Source organism: Pan paniscus, chromosome 11, assembly GCF_029289425.2.
Source record: "Pan paniscus chromosome 11, NHGRI_mPanPan1-v2.0_pri, whole genome shotgun sequence".
NCBI lineage: Eukaryota > Metazoa > Chordata > Mammalia > Primates > Hominidae > Pan > Pan paniscus.
This window is the reverse complement of record NC_073260.2, coordinates 49170033-49190803: the sequence shown is the minus strand read 5'-3', so window position 1 is coordinate 49190803 and position 20771 is coordinate 49170033.

Here is a 20771-nt window from a genome sequence, read left to right as displayed (position 1 = left end):
GTTAGAAGAAAATGAAGTAAATAGCTTTTCTCCCTTGCCACCACCACCTTTGTGCATGATCTCACCAATTGTCAAGCAAGCTGAAAGAGCAGTTGATAACTGCCTCAGCAGTATCATGACAAAAATCAAGAAAATAAATCCCCAGAAAAGTTAAAATATCTATTAGGAAACAGATGCAGTTTTCTTGCAGAATAATATCTTACAAATAATCGTCAGCATATTGGAATCATAAAACGCTAAAACTGGAGTTGGGTTTAGAAATCATCTAATCCACCTCCTTTATGTCGTGATGAGGAAATTGTTACAGAAACAACTGGGGAGGGAGACGGAGGGGAGGGGAGGGAGGGAGAGTGAGAGAGTAAGCACAGTGGAGTTTGCAAGTGTCAGAGTTTGTAAAACTCTGCATACAGAAAGTAAAACATGCATACCTAAAACTGCACAAACTGCCAATGCGCACCTCCACAAGTTATCACACAGTGAATGTGCACATGTAGCCACAGCCTCTGGTCCAGAAATAAGCTTCATCAGCCTTGCAGAAGAAGCCACTCTTGCTCCCTACTATAGTTTGGATATGGTTTGTTTGTTTCCACCAAATCTCCTATTGAAATTCAATCCCAATATGGGAGGTGGGGCCTAATATGAGGTGTTTAGGTCATGGGGCATATCCTTTATGAATAGATTGATGGTCTTTCTTGGGGTCAGTGAGTTCTCACTCAGTTTCCATGAAGGCTAGCTGTTTAAGACAAAAGACAAAAGCCTGGCACCTCCCCTCTCTCTGGCTTCCTCTCTTGCTGTGTGATCTCTGCACATGCTGACTCTCCTCGGCTTCCCATCAGGAGTGGAAGCAGCCCGAGGCCCTCACCAGACACCCAATCTTGAACTTTTCCAGATAGAATTGTGAGCCAAGTAAAACTTTTTTCTTTATAAATTGCTGAGTCTTAAGTATTCCTCTGTAGCAACACAAAAATGACTATTTACTCTTTCCAAAGGTGACCACTCTCTCTGTTGTGCTATTAATGTTCACATTTTAAAACCAACAGTCTTTGTACCACTTATGCATTTTTAAACATTGCATTTTAGTTTTGTCTTTTTACACACTTTGTAATGATAACATGAAATGTGCATTCCTCTGGTCTGCCTTTGCTCACTCAGTATTTTTTGTATTCAACTGTGTTGTGGTATCAGCAGTGGCTTGTTGGTTTTCATTGCAGAATAGAATTCCATGGTATGAACACTTCACAGTCTATTGCCTAGTGTTTTTTTTTTTTGTTTGACATTTGAGTGGTTTTGAGTTTTGGGCTACTATGGCTAACGTGTGTTGTTATGATTTATGGTTGATGAGCATGCTAAGTCATAGCATGGGCACATATTCATTCAGGCTCTTACTGCCGAACAGACCAATGTCTGATAGAAGCAAGAGGCCCCTAACAGCTGGTTATCTGAGGAATAGTGATAAAGAAATCTTTATTTGTTTTTAACTTTTATTTGAGGTTCGAGGGTACATGTGCAGGTTTGTGACATGGGTAAATTATGTGTTGTGGGGGTTTGGTGTACAGGTTATTTTGTCACCCAGGTAATAAGCATAGTACCCGATAGACAGTTTTTCCATCCTCTCCCTCCTTCCAACCTCCACCCTCCAGCAGGTGGCTAGTGTTCCCTCTTTGTGTAAGAGACCTTTAAAAGCTGCTAGAAGGTGGTAAAAATATTTGGGGAGCTGGAGATTGAAATTTATGTGGGAAAGCAGGAAATAAGATGAGGAATCATTAACTGAAAATTTTTTATTGAAAGACTTGAGAGAAAACAAATGATTCCTTCCCAGTATATATAAATATGTTCCTTGATGCCAGACTGCCCCTCATAGACCATGGTGATGATTCATGAATTATTACACTTGCTGGAATATAGTCACATTCACCTTGTGTAGTCACGTGTAGGCTAATAGCTGTAACTAGCCTTAAATTACTTCTTAAGTTCATTTTATTATGAAACTGTGGAACATGGTTATATGTTTAGGGAAAAATCTCTTTAGGTAGGTATTGACACAAGTGTTGTAGATTTGAAGTTTTAAATCAATATTAAATACATTTTTTATCTTGTTTGTAGCTTGAAACATTATTTAAATCAGCAATTGTCTAGATAAGAAAATAAGTCATGTGGATTTGACAGGTCTGAAAATTGGAAAACTCTTGATGTTTAGAATCCAGAGGATTTACCCAGAGGCAAACTAAAACTGTGGCAGAAAATTAAACCGCTTAAATGTGGTTCTTAGACCATTGGCAAGTAAATAACAACACAAGACAGCATTCTGGATTCAGCAGGCAAACTGCTTTCATGGCTTCTGAATATATTGAGAACAAATACTAGCCTGTAAAATGAAAAGAAAATAACTGAGTGCTTCCTCAATGTGTGATGTGAGGAATACATAACATAGCTTCTCTCCCAAAGAAATGTGCCATTAAGAGAAAAATCTCTTCCCAAATTGCTGTCTTGATGCAGATTGATGGTGTGCCAGCCTGGAATATGGGAAATGTGCCAGCCTCAGAGGCAATGTTCACCTGTGATCCGGGACTGTGTGGCCTCGGGCAGAGGACTTAAACTCTATGACCTCCTCTTTTCCTCTGTTTCATGGATACAATGCTTTCCTTGCATGGTACTTGTGATCATCAGAAATGTGTATGGAGAATCTAACACATGCCCAGGGACCTTGTAGGAACTGAGCAACGGGCATTTTCTCTGTATTTATTTAACAAGTAATTCTTGAGCACCTATTGTTTGCCAAGAACAGTTCTTGATGCAGGGGAAAGTGCAACCCCGAAAAAAATTCTTCCTTCATGGAAATGCTGTTCTAGTGTTTGTGAAGGAAAGGGGCAAAAACAACAAACACTTCAAGTGCATAGTATTTTAGAGAATCCTAGGTGCTCTGGGAAGCAGGAAGCGGGTAGAAAGTGCTGCATTCACTCCACGGGGGACTCCACAGGAGGCTGTGCAGCCCCAGGCATGTGCCATGTGGGTTCACCATCAAGAAGTGACCTGCCATTCAGCTGTTAGGAGAGTTGTTGGCTGCAACACTGGAGCTGAGAACATACTGTACCAAAGGAGCCTGGTGACTTAGCATGGCTGTGTCCTTGGGTCTGGTTATTTCTATGCAATGTGGGATTCTTCTCTAGACAACCTTTGCATTGGAGCTCACCACCGAGCCGGCCAGGACTTTCTCAGAGCTCCGCTGTGGGCTGAGGTTTTTCCCATCTTCTTTCCTTCCTACTCTCCTTTCAGGGCTGTCCAACCCACATCATGCCAATGGCTCTCCCTGCCTCTCCCACTCCCTACCCTTTACCAGTCGTGTGTGTGTGTGTGTGACTCTGTCTTGGGGATGCTTCCTGGAAGACACTTTCAACATAGATGAGATGGAGTGGATGTGAGAGGAAAGTGGAGGGAAGCATCCCAGTGGAACTGCACGAGGACAGTCCCTGCACTGCTGATGAGGTATTCCATGTCATCAGTGGGGGATCCCAGCCTCACACACACCTCTGTCCCTCTTCCCTGCATCCTTGTGGAGGAGAAGCTGGTCCATGCTGACACTAAAAATGCATTAAAAAGTATTTAATGTTAAAGAGACAATTATTCTGCCTACATTACCTTATTCAAGTGAGTTATGTAACCGAGGAACAGAAAGTAATTCGCAAACCCAAGCTTTCTGTTCTGCTGCAGCATAGTGTAGAAAAACAAGTGAAATTTAGCATAGTTCACTTGGCATCTGCTGCTTGGTATGAGATGCAGATTCATCACCACTGCAAGCTGAGCTGCTACCACATTATTTCTTTTTGTTTCGAAAGGCCCACTGGTTATGAATGCAGGATGGCTGACAGGGAAGGCAATGTGGCTCCCTGGCAGCAGCGATGGAATTTTGCAAGCCACTCAGGTCATCAGTACATTCTTTGAAGGCTGTTCACTAACTGGCTGGAGGCCCCCAGAAAGGCTGATGAAGGCAGGCCTGGGTCGGGAAGCTGTGCCTCCCGGTGTGCACATGCCTACCGGCCACCACAAAGCCAGCACTTTGGAGAAGGCTCTCAGGAAAATCTAGGAGACACCAGCTGCCTGTCATCTCTGCCCATCTTTCTCTATGTTTGCTCTGCACAATTGTACTCAGCATCCAACCAACCTTACAATCTAATAGCTGCCACCATGAAAGATGGACATTCTGGAGGAGCCACCCAACGTTGGTCACATTTGACTAGAACTTCAACCATGCAAGAATGTCCTGGGTGTTCAAATATTAAAAATATATATGTATTTCAAGGAGTGAGAATAGCATGTGCAATCATACAAAGGGGTAAAAGAGCAACGATACTTACATTTTCATTAAGCTTTAACTAAGATAATATTGATAATTAATCCTAGAAATGTAGGCAAGTGACAGGTGGCAAAGGTCCTTTACTACATAGACTGTGTGCTGCGCAAAGGAGTTGCATCCTATGAACTACTCTTTTGGAAAATTCATGTCATGTATCCAAAACTTCTCAGCATGTTATAAGGACCACTCATGTTAGGGGCAACTTAATTAATGGCTAGAAGAAGAAGCTCCTGCCAAAACAGACTCTGAAAAGGGATTGGAAATATTGACATATTGTCTTCACCCTCAATCACACAAAATAATTTCCTTCATTGGCTTGCCAAGGTATAAAATTCTATTAAGTCAAGAGTCATTCTTTTTTTACTTTATTTCTATAAATGTTCCCTCAATGCCTTCAGCAGGGTCAAGACTCAGAGAGCATCATTAGCTAACAACTTAGTGGATAAATCGATGACTCCTGAAGGAAAGCAAATTAACTCCTGGAGTCAGGAAGGACCACTGAGGAATGACATAGAGACATTGGGACCACTCTTCAGTTTGACTGAGGACCAGGCTTGATTGCTCTTGTTTATGGTGGGAACTGTATCATTGCACTGAAAATGCCTTGTAATGCTGTTATTTAATACAGCAGCGTGCCATTATCCTTAAGCTACACCAGAGTGAAACTGCAGGAAACACGATGATATAAAATTATAATGTAAGTCCTATCCTTGACAAGGGGAAAAATGACAACACTCTGTTTCTTCATATTAATGCCTTCTTGTAACTTCTCATGTTTTAAGTTCTTTAAGTTTGTAGCTTGAAACATTATTTAAATCAGCAATTGTCCAGATGAGAAAATAAGTCATTATATAAAACCTGGAAGTCTTCCAAATACGTGTATTAGTCAGGGTTTAGTTGCAGAAGACAGAATCTACTTCAGCTAGTTTCAGTAAGAAAATAAGTATTACGGGAAAGCAAATAGCTTACAGGTTTGTTGGGAGGGCCCAAGAGACAGATTCTAGATCAGAAGCCCTCCATCCCTCTGCATGAGTATCCACCGAAGAGAGGTGCTGAATTCACTCCCAAAGTGTAAAATAGTAACCACCTGGGGCACAGATGGTGGGATTCATACAACCCCTCCAGGCAACTCTGGTTTGTAGCCAGGCTGAGAACTACTGCTCTAGGTTGAACATTCAGGACTCCAAGAACCACACTCAAGTCAGGCCAGCAGGGGAGCTGCTGCGGCTTCTACACGAGGGCATTGCTGGTTCCGTATCATGCTATCATCATGAGCAGCTTCACACAGATCTCAGCCTTTGATCCTACCACCAGCTCCAGCATGAACTGAACTAACAAAGTAGATTTCTTGTGTCTTGACATCTGAAAGCTAGTGAATGGATAGTGGAACTCAATTACAGTCATGCATAGCTTAAGGATGGGGATACATTCTGAGAAATGCACCCTTAAGCCACTTTGTCCTTGTGTGAGCATCGTAGAGTGTATTCATACAAACCTGGATGGTGTAGCCTACTACACACCTAGGCTATATGGCTAAACCTGGCTCCTATATGGCTATAGAGCCTATATATGGCTCCTAGGTTAAACCTGTACAGCATGCGGCTGCACTGAATACTGTAGGCAACTGTAACACCATAGTAACTATATGTCTATCAAAACATATCTAAACCTAGAAAAGGTACAGTAAAAATATAGTATAAAAGATTTAAAAGGCCAGGTGCGGTGGCTAATGCCTGTAATCCCAGCATTTTGGGAGGCTGAGGTGAGCGGATCATGAGGTCAGGCGTTAGAGACCAGCTTGGCCAACATGGTGAAACCCCGTCTCTACTAAAAATACAAAAATTAGCTGGGCATGGTGGCAGGTGCCTGTAGTCCCAGCTACCTGGGAAGCTGAGGCAGGAGAATCACTTGAACCCGGGAGGCAGAGGTTGCAGAGAGCCAAGATCACACCACTGCACTCCGGCCTGGGCAACAGAGCGAGACTCCATCTCAAAAAAAAAAAAAAAGTTAAAAAATGGTCCACCCATAGAGGTCACATGCCATGACTGGAGCTTGCAGGACAGGAAGATGCTCTGGGTGAGTCAGTAAGTGAGTGGTGAGTGAATGTGAAGGCCTAGGGCATTACTGTGCACTACTGTAGACTTTATAGAAACTAGATATTTGGGCTACACTAAATTAATAAAAAAATTTTTTTTCAATAACCAATTAACCTTACTGTAACTTTTTTACTTTATACACTATGTTTTTAATTTTTTGACTCTTGTAATAACATTTAACTGGAAACACAAACACATTTTACAGCTATACAAAAATATCTTTTTTCCTTGTATTGTTTTCTATAATCTTTTTCCTATTTCTGAATTTTTTCATTTTAGTTTTTAAACTTAAGAAAAACCCTACAAGATAAGTTCTTACCTTAGCGTAGGCCTATACATTGTCAGGATCATCAAGATGTTACCAGATGATAGGAATTTTTTTTATCTCTACTATATAATCTTACAGGGTTACAGTCATATATGTAGTCCATTGTTGACTAAAATGTTACTATGCAGGGCATGATGGTATTGCTAACACAGGGAAAAAAGGACACACACACACACACAAACAAAAAACAGACGTCTTCATGACCAAATGCAGTCAAAACAGTAGAATCAGCGGAAATACAGCTTCACTTTCCCCTTCCAGATCTGAAGTGAGCACATCTTTTTAGCTGAACTGAAATCACCTACAGCTCCCTAACTGCAAGGAAGCCTAGAAAATAACATTTTTTGGTTTTTCACCCTCTGCAGTTCAAGAAAGAACAACAGAAAGAGTGAAGTGGAGGCTGAACACCAGGCTGCCTTTAATTTACTTATGGGGTAAATAATTAACATAAAGATCGTAATTTTGAACGAGGTTTACTCTTGTACATCAGGAAATAGAATTGTTTAAAATTATCATCCTCTTTCCACTCCAATATGAGTTTGGAAGTTCTCACCCCAATCCTCACATCAAGAAAAAACTTCCAAAATGGATTAACAACAATTCTCCATAAATGGTCTAGAAACTAGAAGGTCTACTGCATGTCAAAAGATGAAAAGACAGGTGATATGGAGAGTCATAGCTTACCAGGACCACGGACATCACTGGAGCCAGAAACTGCAAAGGGCACTTAAACAGCAACTGGAAAATTGCAAGAGGCTGAAATAAATACTAGCTTGAGAGTTAAAACATTCCTGGGGTAGGGAGGGGCACCGCACTGTTGTGACCAAGCTCTCATGGTAAAGGTGGCAGAAAAATCCTCTTATGCTTCAGGCAGGGCACGGGGAAAAGCAACCATTCTGAGATAGCACCAGAGCTTCCTATTCTCAGAGGCAGGAGTTTGCCCACCGGGAAAATACTTTGCTGGAACCTTACTCACCTAGGAGGAGCGCAGTGGGAAGGGATGTCTCAAGCCCTCTCTGGCCTTGGCCTTTCTAGTTTACATAAGGGGATAAAAAGACTAGGAAATGTCTCTGAAGGTCACAATCCAGGGACTTAGGCATACTAAAAAAACAGATATTAATGAGGAGATTACAGAATCCTTCTTAACCTTTCCAACATCTTACCATCATATCAACAGAACTCCAGTAAAGTAACTGCGGGTTACAAATGAGAGAGCTGCAAGACACGAACTCTACTTAAGATAGAATTTTTAGGAAAACCCAAAGGCAACAGAGGAGATCAAAACAGGGAAACTAAAGGAAATGGAAGCCTCTTACGTCTATATCTAAAGCAAACATTAAACACAGCCTAACTCCTACCCAGATAAACATAAAACCTCACAATAATGGCCTGTTAACCTGAGCTCCTATTACTGTATCCATCATTTCCAGCTTCAACATAAGAAAAAACTGTGAAGACCCAAAGCAAATATCAAAACCAAACTTACAGCTAGGAGAGATTTTAGAATTATCAGATGAGAAATATAACTATCATTAATATGCTAAGGACTCTAATAAAAAGAAGTGAGGATCATGTAAGAACAGACTTGTAGTGCAAGCAGTCGGGTGAAGACACTAAGGAATCAAAAGAATGCTAGATATCAAAAACAATGTCAAAGAAATGGAGAATGCCTTTGATGGGCTCATCAGTACACTTGAGAAGATCAAAGAAAGAATCAGTGAGCTTGAAGATATGCCAATGGAAACTTCCCAAACTAAAGTGCAAAGAGAAAAAAAAAAGATGAACAGCAATAAGATAACACACAGTATATCCAAGAACTGTGGGGCAATTATAACATGCATAATGGGGATATCAGAAAGAGAAGAATGAAAGTAAGGAGCATAAGAATTTTTGAAGTAAGAATAATGGCTGAGAGTTTTCCAAAATCAATGACAGACACCAAAACAGGGCACTCAGGGCCTAGGATGGTCAGAGAACACCAAGAAGGATTCATAGCAAGAAAATCTACATTTAGGTATATTATATTTAAACTGAAGTAAGCCGAAGAGAAAAAGAAAATATTGAAAGAAACCAGAGGTGAGATAAAGAACCTTACCTACAGAGCAACAAAAATAAGAATGATATCAGAAGCCATGCAAGCAAGAAGAGAGTGGAGTGAAATATTTCAAGATTTGAGGGAAAAACTATCGACTGAGAATTCTGTATCTGGTATAATTGTTCTTCAAAAGGAAAGTAAAATGAAAAATAACATAAAAATAAAAAGTAAAGGAAAAAGACATCCCAAGACAAACAAATGCTGAAAGAATTTGTCACTAAAGATCTACCTTGGAAGAAATGTTAAATTCTCTGGAAAGAAGAAAAATGATATAGGTCAGAACTCATATCTACATAAAGAGAGAAAGAGAATTGAAGAAGAAACAAGGTAAAATAAAGATCTTTAGTTTTTCTCATTCTTAACTGATCTAATAGATAGTGGTTTGTTCAACATTATAGTATCAACAATACATTGTGTAATTATCGCTTATGTGTAAATAAAATGAATGACAGCAATACCGTAGGGCAAGTTTGTCCAACCTGTGGCCCAGGACAGCTTTGAAGTGGCCCAACACAAATCTGTAAACTTTCTTAAAACATTATGAGATTTTTTGTTTATCAGCTATTGTTAGTATCAGTGTATTTCATGTGTGGCCCAAGACAATTCTTCTTCCAGTGTGGCCCAGAGAAACCAAAAGATTGGACACCCCTGCTAGAGGGGGTAGAAAGGAAGACTTGGGAATACTCTGTTGGAAGTTACCTGCACTACCTGTGAAGCAGTATAATGTTGAGAATTATTACATTTAGATTAGGTGTAAATACATATTGCGAACTCTAGGGTAAATACTTAAAAATAAAACAAATATAATTGATACATTAAGAGGAGTTAAAATTGAATAGAAAAAAGCCAAAAAAAAAAAAAACAGGGAAGACAAAAGAAAAAGAAAAAAAGGAACAGAAACGACAAATAGAAAACAGCTATAAGTATGGTATACATGAACACAACTACATCAACAATCACTTTAATGTGAATGATCTAAGGCATTCATTAAAAGATAGATAATCACAGATTTTATTTTTAAAAATACCCCAAAATGTAAATAGATTTAAAATTATGGCCATCCATCAACTGGATTTAATTGACATTGATAGAATTCTTTATGCAATAATAGCAGAATACACATTCTTCTCAAATACATATGAAATAGTCACCAAAATAGAACATATTCTGGGCCACAAAATACATCTTAAAATTTTTAAAAGACTAGACATCATATAAAGTATGCTCTAAGACCACAATGGCATAAAATTAGAAAACAGTAATAGAAAGATAGTTGAAAAATACAAAAAATATTTAGAGATTAAATAACACACTAGTAAATAACACACAGTCAAGTAGTGGCAGAAGAATTTTTTAAAAATATTTTAAACTAAATGAAAGTGAAAATACAATTTGTGAAAATTTTGCATCACAGAAAGCAGTGTTTGGAGGGAAACATATCATTGAATGCATACATCAGAAAAGAAAAATAATTTTAGTCCGGGCGCAATGGCTCACACCTGTAATCCTAGCACTTTGGGAGGCCAAGGTGGGTGGATCACCTGAGGTCAGGAGTTCGAGACCAGCCTGGCCAAGATGGTGAAGCCCCATCTCTACTAAAACTTCAAAAATTAGCCAGGTGCGGTGGTACACACCTGTAGTCCTAGCTACTCAGGAGGCTGAGGCAGAAGACTTGCTTGAACTCAGGAGGTGGAGGTTGCAGTGAGCCGAGGCTGCGCCACTGCACTCCAGCCTGAGCGACAAAGTGAGACTCCATCTCCAAAAAAAAAAAAAAAGAAAGAAAATAAGAATAATTTCAAAAATTGATAAATTAAGCTTCAGACTTAGGAACCTAGAGGAAGACAAATAATATAAACCTAAAGCAAGCAAGAAGAAAATAAATAATATAAATCTGAGCTGAAATCAATGAAATAGAGGTAAACACTAGAGAAAACCAATGAAACTAAAAGCTTGTTCTTTGCAAAGATAAATAAAATTGATAAACCTCTAGTTAGGCTAACAAGAAAAAAAATAGAAGACTCAAATAACTAATATCATAAATACAAGAGGGACCCTTACTACAGATCCCATAACTGTTAAAAGGATAATAAAAATATCATGAACAACACTATTCCCACAACCCTTAGGTAAAAGATGCAATTCCATGAAAAATGCAATGCACTTAAACTGATACAAGGAGAAATAGATAATCATAGTAAGCCTATATCTGTTTAAGAAATGAGTCAATAATTAATAACACTTCAGAAAAGAAAGCACCAGGTCCAGTGGTTTTACTGGTAAATTCTACCAAACACTTACTTAAAAAAAGACATCAAATTATCTACAATATTTTCCAGAAAATAGAAGTAGAGAGGAACTTCCTAGCACATTGTATGGGGCAACTTAGTACCTTAGTACCAAAACTAGATACACATTTTGAGAAAGGAAAATTACAGATCAATATCGTTCATGAATGTAAATGCAAAAATTATCTATAAAATATTAACAAACTGAATCTAGCAATGTATAAAAAAATTATACATCATAACTAAGCGGGATTTATTTCTGGAATGCAAAAATGGTTTAACATATGAAAATTAGTCAACATAATGCAGAATCATGAGAAAAACAGAGTCAAGAAGAAAAACAAAACAATACACACGATCACCTAAAATGATATGGAAAAAGTATTTGACAACATTCAACATCCTTTAATGATGAAAAAACTTAAGAAACTAGGAATAAAAGGAACCTATCTCAGCATAATAAAGGCTATGCAAAAAAACCCACAGCTAACATCATACTCAGTTGTGAAGAACTGAAAGTCTTTCCTCTAAGATCAGAAAGAAGACAAGGATGCCTGCTTTTAGCACTTGTATTCAACACAGTACTGTAAGCCCCAGCCAGAAACAGTAAAATTATCTCTGTTTGCAGATGACATGATCTTACATATAGAAAACACTAAAAATTCCACAAAAGACTTGTTGAAACTAATAAACAGAGTCATCAGAGCTATAGGATATAAAACAAACAAGCAAATAACCTGATTTTAAAAATGGGCAAAGAGCTTGAGTAGATATTTCTCCAAAGAAGATATACAAGTGGCCGATAGACGTATGAAAATATTATCATCACTAATTATTAGAGAAATGCAAATTAAAACCACAGTGAGATATCACCTCAGACTCATTAAAATGGCTACTATCAAAAAACCAAAAACTTGGCCTGGTGCGGTGGCTCACGCCTGTAATCCTAACACTTTGGGAGGCCAAGGCGGGCAGATCATTTGAGGTCAGGAATTCGAGACCAGCCTGGCCAACATGGTGAAACCCCGTCTCTACTAAAAATACAAAAATTAGCTGGGTGTGGTGGTGCATGCCTGTAATCCCAGATACTCAGGAGGCCAAGACAGGAGAATTGCTTGAACCCGGGAGGCGGAGCCAAGATTGCGCCACTGCACTCCAGCGTGGGCGACAGAGTGATACTCTGTCTCAAACAAACAAACAAACACACACACACACAACAAAAAACTCAGAAAATAACAAGTGGTGGTGAGAATGCATAGAAATTGGAAACTTGTGCACTGTCGGTGAAAAGTAAAATGGTGTACACCTGTGGGAAACAGTATAGTGATTCCTCAAAAAATTAAGCTCATATAATCCAGCAATCCCACTTCTGGGTACATATAAAAAAGAATTGAAAACAGAGCTCTGAAGAGGTGTTTGTACACCCAGTTTCATACCGGCATTATTCACAATAGCCAAGAAACAGAAGGCTTCACGTATCCATCAACAGACGAATGGGTAAACAAAATGTGTATATACCTAAAGAAATCCTGCTACATGCGACGACATGGATAAATCTTGAGGATATTATGCTTAGTGAAATAAGCCAGTTGCAAAAAGATAAATAATGCATGATTCCACTTATATGTAGTATCTAGAGGAGTCAGGTTCATAAAAATCAAAAGTAGAGTGATGGTGGCAGGGGGCTCAGGGAGGAGGAATTGGGGAATTGTTGCTTCATGGGTACAGAGTTACAGTTTTGCATGATAAAAAAGATCTACAGATTGGCTGCACAGCAATGTGAAAAAATACTACTGAACTCTACACTTAAAAAATCTATAAATAATACATTTATGTGTGTTATCACAATTAAAAATAAATAGTAAAATATGTCATGTTAATAGAATAAAGGAAAACAGCCACATCAACTCAGTAGATGCAGAAAAAGGATCTGACAAAATTCAACATATTTTCAAGGTAAAAGCCCTCAACAGTCTAGGATTAAAAATAAACTTCTTTAACCTGATAAAGTATATTTATGAAAAACTCACAGACAACACCATGCTTTTGGTGAATAACTGAATACTTTTCCTTTACTCTGAAGAAAAAGACAGGGATGTGCCCTCTTGCCACTTTTATTCAATATTATACTGAAATTTCTATTCAGGGCAATTAGGCAAGAAAAAAACTGTATTTAGATTGGAAAAAATAGGTAAAATTATGTTTAATTGCAGATGTATACAAGATGTATACAAGACATCTTGTATAGAGAAAATCCTAAGGAATCCACCAAAAAATATTATAGTGAGTAAATTAGTTACAAATGTTGAAGGATAGAATCAGCTTATAGAATTCAATTATATTTTTGTACAATTTTTAAAAATCTGAAAGTAAAACTAAGAAAACAATTTAATTCACAACAGCATCAAAAAGAACAAAATACTTAGAAACAAATTAAAAAGGGAAGGGCCCAACATACACTGAAAACTGCAAAACATTGTTAAAATAATTAAATATGATCTAAATAAATGGGAAAGATATTCTAAATTTCATGGATTGAAAAAAATTGTTAATGTAGTACTATTCCTCAACTTGTTCTACAGATTTATCACAATCCTTATAAAAATTCCAGTCAGCTAATGTTTGCTGAAGAAATTGATGAGCTAATAATAATGCCAGATGCACTTGAAATCGCATGAAAATGCTAGATGCACTTACAGCCAAAACAATTTTGAAAATTAAAAAAAAAAAACCAGCTAGAGAAATCACACTTTCCAATTTTAAAATATACTACAAAGCTACAGTCAGCAAGACTGTAGTATAAGTATAAGAATAGGCACATATATCATTGAACTGAGAGAAACAAGCCCTAGAAATCAAGCAGTACATTTATGGGAGATTGATTTTGGGTTTATTTTATTTTATTTTTTTTTTGAGGCATAGTCTCCCTCTGTCTCCCAGGATGCAGTGCAGTGGTGCAATCTCGGCTCACTGCAATCTCTGCCTCCCAGGTTCAAGCAATTCTCCTGCCTCAGCCTCCCGAGTAGCTGGAATTACAGGCACGCACCACCAAACCCTGCTAATTTTTGTATTTTTAGCAGAGATGGGACTTCACCATGTTGGCCAGGCTGGTCTCGAACTCCTGACCTCAAGCAATCTGCCCTCCTTGGCCTCCCAAAGTGCTGGGATTACAGGCATGAGCCACTGTGCCCGGCCTGGCGATTGATTTTTGACAATCGTGCCAAGAAAATTCAATGCGGAAAAAATAGTCTTCTCAACAAATGGTGCTGGAACAACTGGATATCCACATGCACAAAAAAGATTTGGGACTCTTCTCTCACATCATATGCAAAAATTTACTCAAAGTAGATCCTAGACTTAAATGCAGAAACTAAACATGTAAAACTCTCAGAAGAAAATTTAGGTGCAAATTTTAATAACTTAGGTTTAGGCAATATGTGACATAAAAAGCATAAGCATTAACAGAAAAAAATTACATACATTAAATTTATCAAAATTTTAAAAATTGTGCTGCAAATGATACCATTAAGAGAATGAAAAAATTATTGATAGAATGGAATAAAATTTTTGCAAATCATATATCTGATAAGGTGCTTATAATCGAGAATATACAAAGAATTTTTACAAGTCAATGCTAAAATGTAAATAATCTAATTTAAAATGGGCAGAGGATTCGAAGAGACACTTTTTTTTCAAAAAAGGTATATAAATGACCTATATATACAACAAAAATATGCTCCAATCATTGGCTATCAGGGAAATGAAAATCAAAACCACAATGAGGTTTGTGTGTGTGTGTGTCTGTGTGACAAGGCCTCACTCTGTTGCCCAGGGTTGGTTAGGATTTGGAGAAATTGGAATCCTCTTATAATGTAAAATAGTGCAAACACTTTGGAAAACAGTTTGGTGTTTTCTCAAAAGGTTAAACATAGAGTTACCATATGACCCAGCAATTCCACTCCTAGGTATATCCCTAAGAGAAAGGAAAATGTATTTATGTCCACACAAAAACTTAAGCACAGATGTTCAAGGTAGCATTATTCACAACAACTCAAAGTAGAAAACCACTGCAACATTTACCAACTGAGGAATGACTAAAGAAAATGTGGTATATTCATGCGATGGACATTATTAATCAACTTGAAAAAGTACTGATACATGCTACAACATGGGTGAATCTGAAAAATGTGCCATGTAGGGAAGCCAGTCACAAAAATCACCATATTGTATAATTGCAGTTATATGAAATTTCCAGAATAGACGTATCTACTAAGACACAATGTAGATTAATGTTTGCCTGAGGAAATGGAGATTGACCGGTAATAATATAGGGTTTCTTTCTGAGGTGACAAAAATGATCTAAAATTGATTGGGGTAGTGGTTGCACAACTCAGTGAATATAATACAATCAATTTAATTGTAATTTTAAGGATGAATTTTATATTATGTTAATTATAACTCAGTGAAGCTTTTAAAAAAAGATATTTAGCTGTCAGGGCAAAGTGAAGGCATTTTTATTAATGTAGGGATTCAGAGAGAATTCAGTTTGTGAATCTTATCCGAGAAAGATGCTTGAAGCTCTTAACCCAAATGTTAACTGGAGCAGAACAAATATGTCAAAACAGCAGTGGTTAATTAGCAAGCAGTGATGAGCACAGACTGTTACAATAGGTACAGTTAGTAGATGGTGATGATGAGGCTGGGATTGAGGGGGAAAGGTCCATTGTGGATTTCTGAAGTGAAACATATTATATGATAAAAGAATCTTAATAGTGGCTTGACACAAAAATATACCTCTTCAACCAATCTCAAGATTTACGAATGTGCATGGTGGAATAAGTGAGGGCTCCTAATCAGAGTTCTTGCGTGGGGAAGAACAGAGAAGGGATAGAGTTTGAATGCTGCCTTTTGGTGGAAACAGAAATGTGTAATAAGGCATCTTAGTGAGTGGTCTGATAATTATTTAATTTTATATTATTATAAAGAAATTGACTGTAAAGAAACTTTTTTTTTTAAGACAGAGTCTTGCTCTGTCCCAGGCTGGAGTGCAGTGGCACGATCTCTGCTCACTGCAGCCTCCGTCTCCTGGGTTCAAGTGATTCTCCTGCCTCAGCCTCCCGAGTAGCTGGGATTACAGGTGCCTGCCACCATGCCTGGCTAATTTTTGTATTTTTAGTAGAGACGGGGTTTCACCATGTTGGCCAGGCTGGTCTCAAACTCCTGACCTTGTGATCCGCCTGCCTCGATCTCCCAAAATGATGGGATTACAGATTTGAGGCACTGGGCCCAGCCAAGAATGACAATATTAATGCTGGTGGAACTGAAAAGCAGAGTTAGACTCAAAATGTAAAGGAGGAGGGAAAAGAAACACAATGAACCCAGCAAAAATAGGGCATGGGAGAAAAAAGGGAAACAAAGCATAACTGTTGTTATAAAATCATACGGACCAACTAAGGGTATCAGTTGTCACATTGCCTCAAGGCTTCTTCTGATTCGGGTTACAGTGCTGAATGCTTTATGCGTTAATGCATTCAGCACGTTTTACTGAGTATCGACGATCAGCCCTGTGCATTACAGCGGCCACAGGTCACCTGCAGCGTTTGAGTTCCAGAAACGTAGAGAGTCCAAATTGAGATAAGCTGTAAGTGTAAAATACACATTGGATCTCATTTAAAGAAATGTTAATATTGATTACACGTTAAAATGATAATATTTTGATATATATTAGGTTAAATAAGATATGTTATTTAAATAATTTTTTTTTAAAAACTGTAAAAAATATTTTGTAGGAACCTTAAAATTACATATCTGGGGTTGAACAGTGTGAATTCAAACACTTTTCTATGTGCCTGGACAAATAAGCTCCCTACATTTAGGTGTTTTATTATTTTAAACAAAGGAAACAGACAAAAACAAAGGAAATTAACAAGCTAGACCATTTAATATACTAAGTTGTATGATGAGAATAAAACTGTGTGGTATGACGGAAAGGTATGGAGTTGGTGCTTCTTTGGATAGAAAAGTTAAGGAAAGGGGGTGTCTCCGAGAAGGTGACATTGAGTTAAAATGAGAAGCCTGCAGAATCAGGATGCTCTCCAGCTGCTCTGGATATCGACCTGAGCCATTTGTAAAAGAGACCTGAAGTTTCAGTTTCTCTGTGAAGCCGTCATAGGGAATCCCCAGGAGGCTCAGGGGTGGGCTGAGGGCAGCCTGCAGTGCTATAAGGACATCATGCTAGCACTTCAGGGCCAGCCTGAGGCAGGTCCCCTGCACAACAGACACCTCCACCTGACACTGGAATGCTTCTGAGCCTACTGACGTTATGGCAGCTGAGTCAGGCAGAATGCAGCTCGTGTAGGACCTCTTGGCTCCCCTGTTCACCTCGTGTGTCATAGTTAAACACACACTCTCCACTAGATAAGTTAGGAGGCGTTTCTCAGAAGGAAAATAGCCATAACAACGAGTTTTGTTAAAAAAAAAAAATTCTGGGGCCTTCCACTGTGCTTTCCCATCAGAGCCTGCCCCAGCCACAGAGACAGCATCCTATTCTACTGGAACTCTTTCCCTCGGGGTCTGCTTGGGCCAAGTGACAGGGCTGAGTGGCACTGCAGTCTGACCAGCTGGAGAGCTCTTTCTTACCCAGGGAGATGCTCAAACCCTTCAGCCAGGCAGACCACAGCGCAGCCAGCAAATGTGGAATTGGCTGCCTAGTAAATCCAGAGGCCCCCTTGTATCAGGCTACCTTCTCTGTGGCAGAAAGCATACAAGATTCTTACCTTTGCAGAGGATATTGGTATAAGTCCCAGACCACAGGACTCCCAATAAGCTCACTAACTCTTTTCATGTGATTTAGATGCTCCCTCTTAAAAAAAAACTTCAATTTTATCAGTGTAGGGTATCAACATGATAAACTGGGATGACGTAATCAAGGTCACACCAAGCTAAAGAGGCGATATATCCTTGAAAATGATATGAGAAAAGCAAACTGCTGTCCTAGCTAGGCAAAAGTCAATTGGTTATGGTGTTTTGGGGATTTGCAGTAGGGGAGAAAATAGGCTCACTAAGTCCATAGCACCAGTTTAAGAGGCTTTAGTGATGGGATCCAGCAAAGAAACACCACTGGAGGAGCCTATGGGAGGTTGTTCCTTTTTGGAGGCAGCCCAGGCTAAGGGATTACAAACACAGCTTCTCACCACCTGAGTTGAGTTCACTAGCAAGGCTTCGTTTAGACTTATTCCTGTATTTCAAGTTTTTGATAATTTTATAAATGGTCTCTTTGCATTAAATTTTATTTTCTAATGATTTGTTGCTAGCATATAGAAACACAGTAGATTCGCATATATTCATATTATAACCTTAACAAATTTGCTTATTAGTTTGAGTAGACTATAGATTATTTTGAACTTTCTGCATGGAGTAATCCACATACAGAATAATGACAATTCTATTTATTCCTTTTCAATTTTTATTTTTTTTATTTCTATTTTCCTATGTCTCTTATTGTACTTGCTGGTATCTCCACTATAGAATTGAATGAAAATGGAAATAGCAGGCATTTTGGTCTTGTTTCTGGTCTTACAGGAAACATTTTAAACCTTCTAATTATGGTTGCTTTAATTTTTATTTGCTTTTTAGATCTCCTGTATCCAATTAAGAAAGTTTCCTGCTATTTCTAGTTTGTTAGAAGTGCTTATCACTAATGAATATTTTATTTTATTTTATTTTCTACATATTTTTGATATGGCAGGAAGGCAGGGAAATGCTGGATAGAGAAGGGCAGAGTTCCTGGCAAGGTCTCCCCCCTTGGACCTGTGCCCACAGATGTAAGTAAGAAGAGGCATTCCCGTTTTCACACTCAAATGTTACATTTTCCAAGACTACTCTGGCCCACCACACCTCCCACACTGTGTGCCCATAAAATCCCAAGACCCTAGTGGGCACAGACACAAGTGGCTGGATGTCAAGAGGGGCAGAACAACACACCGACAGACACCAGCACACACTGGCAGGCCATCAAGGCAGGACGATGTGGAATTCGCTCAGGGGTGGTTGGAGGAGATTCTGGCCACTGGGTGGATCAACTTCAGGGGGAGACCACCTTCCCACTCCATCCCCCTTCTGGCTCCCCATCCACCTTACTGACAGCAACCTCCACCACTCAGTAAAACCTTGCACCCATCCTCCAAGCCCACATGTGATCCAATTTTTCTTGTACACTAGGGCAAGAACCCAGGATATAGAAAGCCCTCTGTCTTTGTGATAAGGCAGAGGGTCTAATTGAGCAGATTAACACAAGCCACCTGCAGACAGTAAAGCTGAAAGAGTGCACTGTAACACACACCCACTGGGGCTCCAGAAGCTGTAAACACTCAACCCTAGATGCTGCCGTGGGGTCGGAGCCCACGCTCCCCATGGCCTGCCTGTCTGCATGCTCCCCCTAGGGGTTTGAGCAGCGGGGCACTAAAGAAGCAAGCCATATTCCTGCCACACGCCCTGTGAGGGGGGATAACGGAACACTCCCATTTCATCTGGAGAAAATTCTTTAGTTTATAAATGTGGCATCCCATTAACAGGTACTGCATACAGCCTTATATTTAAAGCATATGTTCTTTAAGCCATATATAACTAGGTACTTTAAAAAATCTAGTTTGAAAATCTCCTAGTTTTAGTTGGAGTATTCACTTTTCACTTAATATAACAGATTATCCTCTTTACGGCTAATGAAATTAGTGATATATTTGGGGGTTGCGTCTACCATCCTACCCTACCTGTTTTACATTCTCTAGGTACTATTATCATCTTGGGGGCAAAATGTAAATAGATTTAAAATAAAATTGGAAGTTATGATTAATTACCAGAGAAAAAGTTTGAGGACTTAAATAGGGTCAACACATTTTCCTCAGGTTCCTGAAATTAAAATTAGTCATTTAACAAATAATATTAAAAATTATTCTGCAGTTACCCATCTACTGCCAGTCATCTCTCTACCTGCCTTAGGTCATTATGTGAGGAAGCACCAGAAAAATACCCTCCAAAGTGTTCCTAACAGAAGCCTCACCAGTTACTGCCCCGACATAACACCTGTAAGTGTGTGTGTGTATGCACACATATACTTCCATGGTACTTATCCTGTAGAAAATAGAATGTCTTCTTTACTGATTAAAAAAAGTATTCTGTACTGCACGGTTCCAAACATGCCGCACATTGGAATCAAATGACAAGCTCTTTAAAAAGATAGATTCTAGGTTCAGTTTGGCTCAATCAGCCTGGAGTAAATCTGGTTCTCAGGTGATTCGGACAAGTCCTCTGCTTTGGAAAAGCCTGCCTTAAGGGACTCTGCAGTGGATTTCAATGTTTATGGTAACATAAAAACACACTGTATGTGACTCACATAACTTGAATCCCAGTCAAGCATTATCTTGACCACATGAGTTACACGCTGGTTCTAAAGAGATAAGCATTTTCCTAAAACTTACTTATATGTGAGGCAATGATATATGCATAGATAGCCTGGGTATGGCTGGCATTGGTAAATGGGCATAATGAAACCAGCTATTCAAATCTAAAAAGGTCAGAACAATCTAATCAAAATTAATTAGATTTGCACCTATACCTC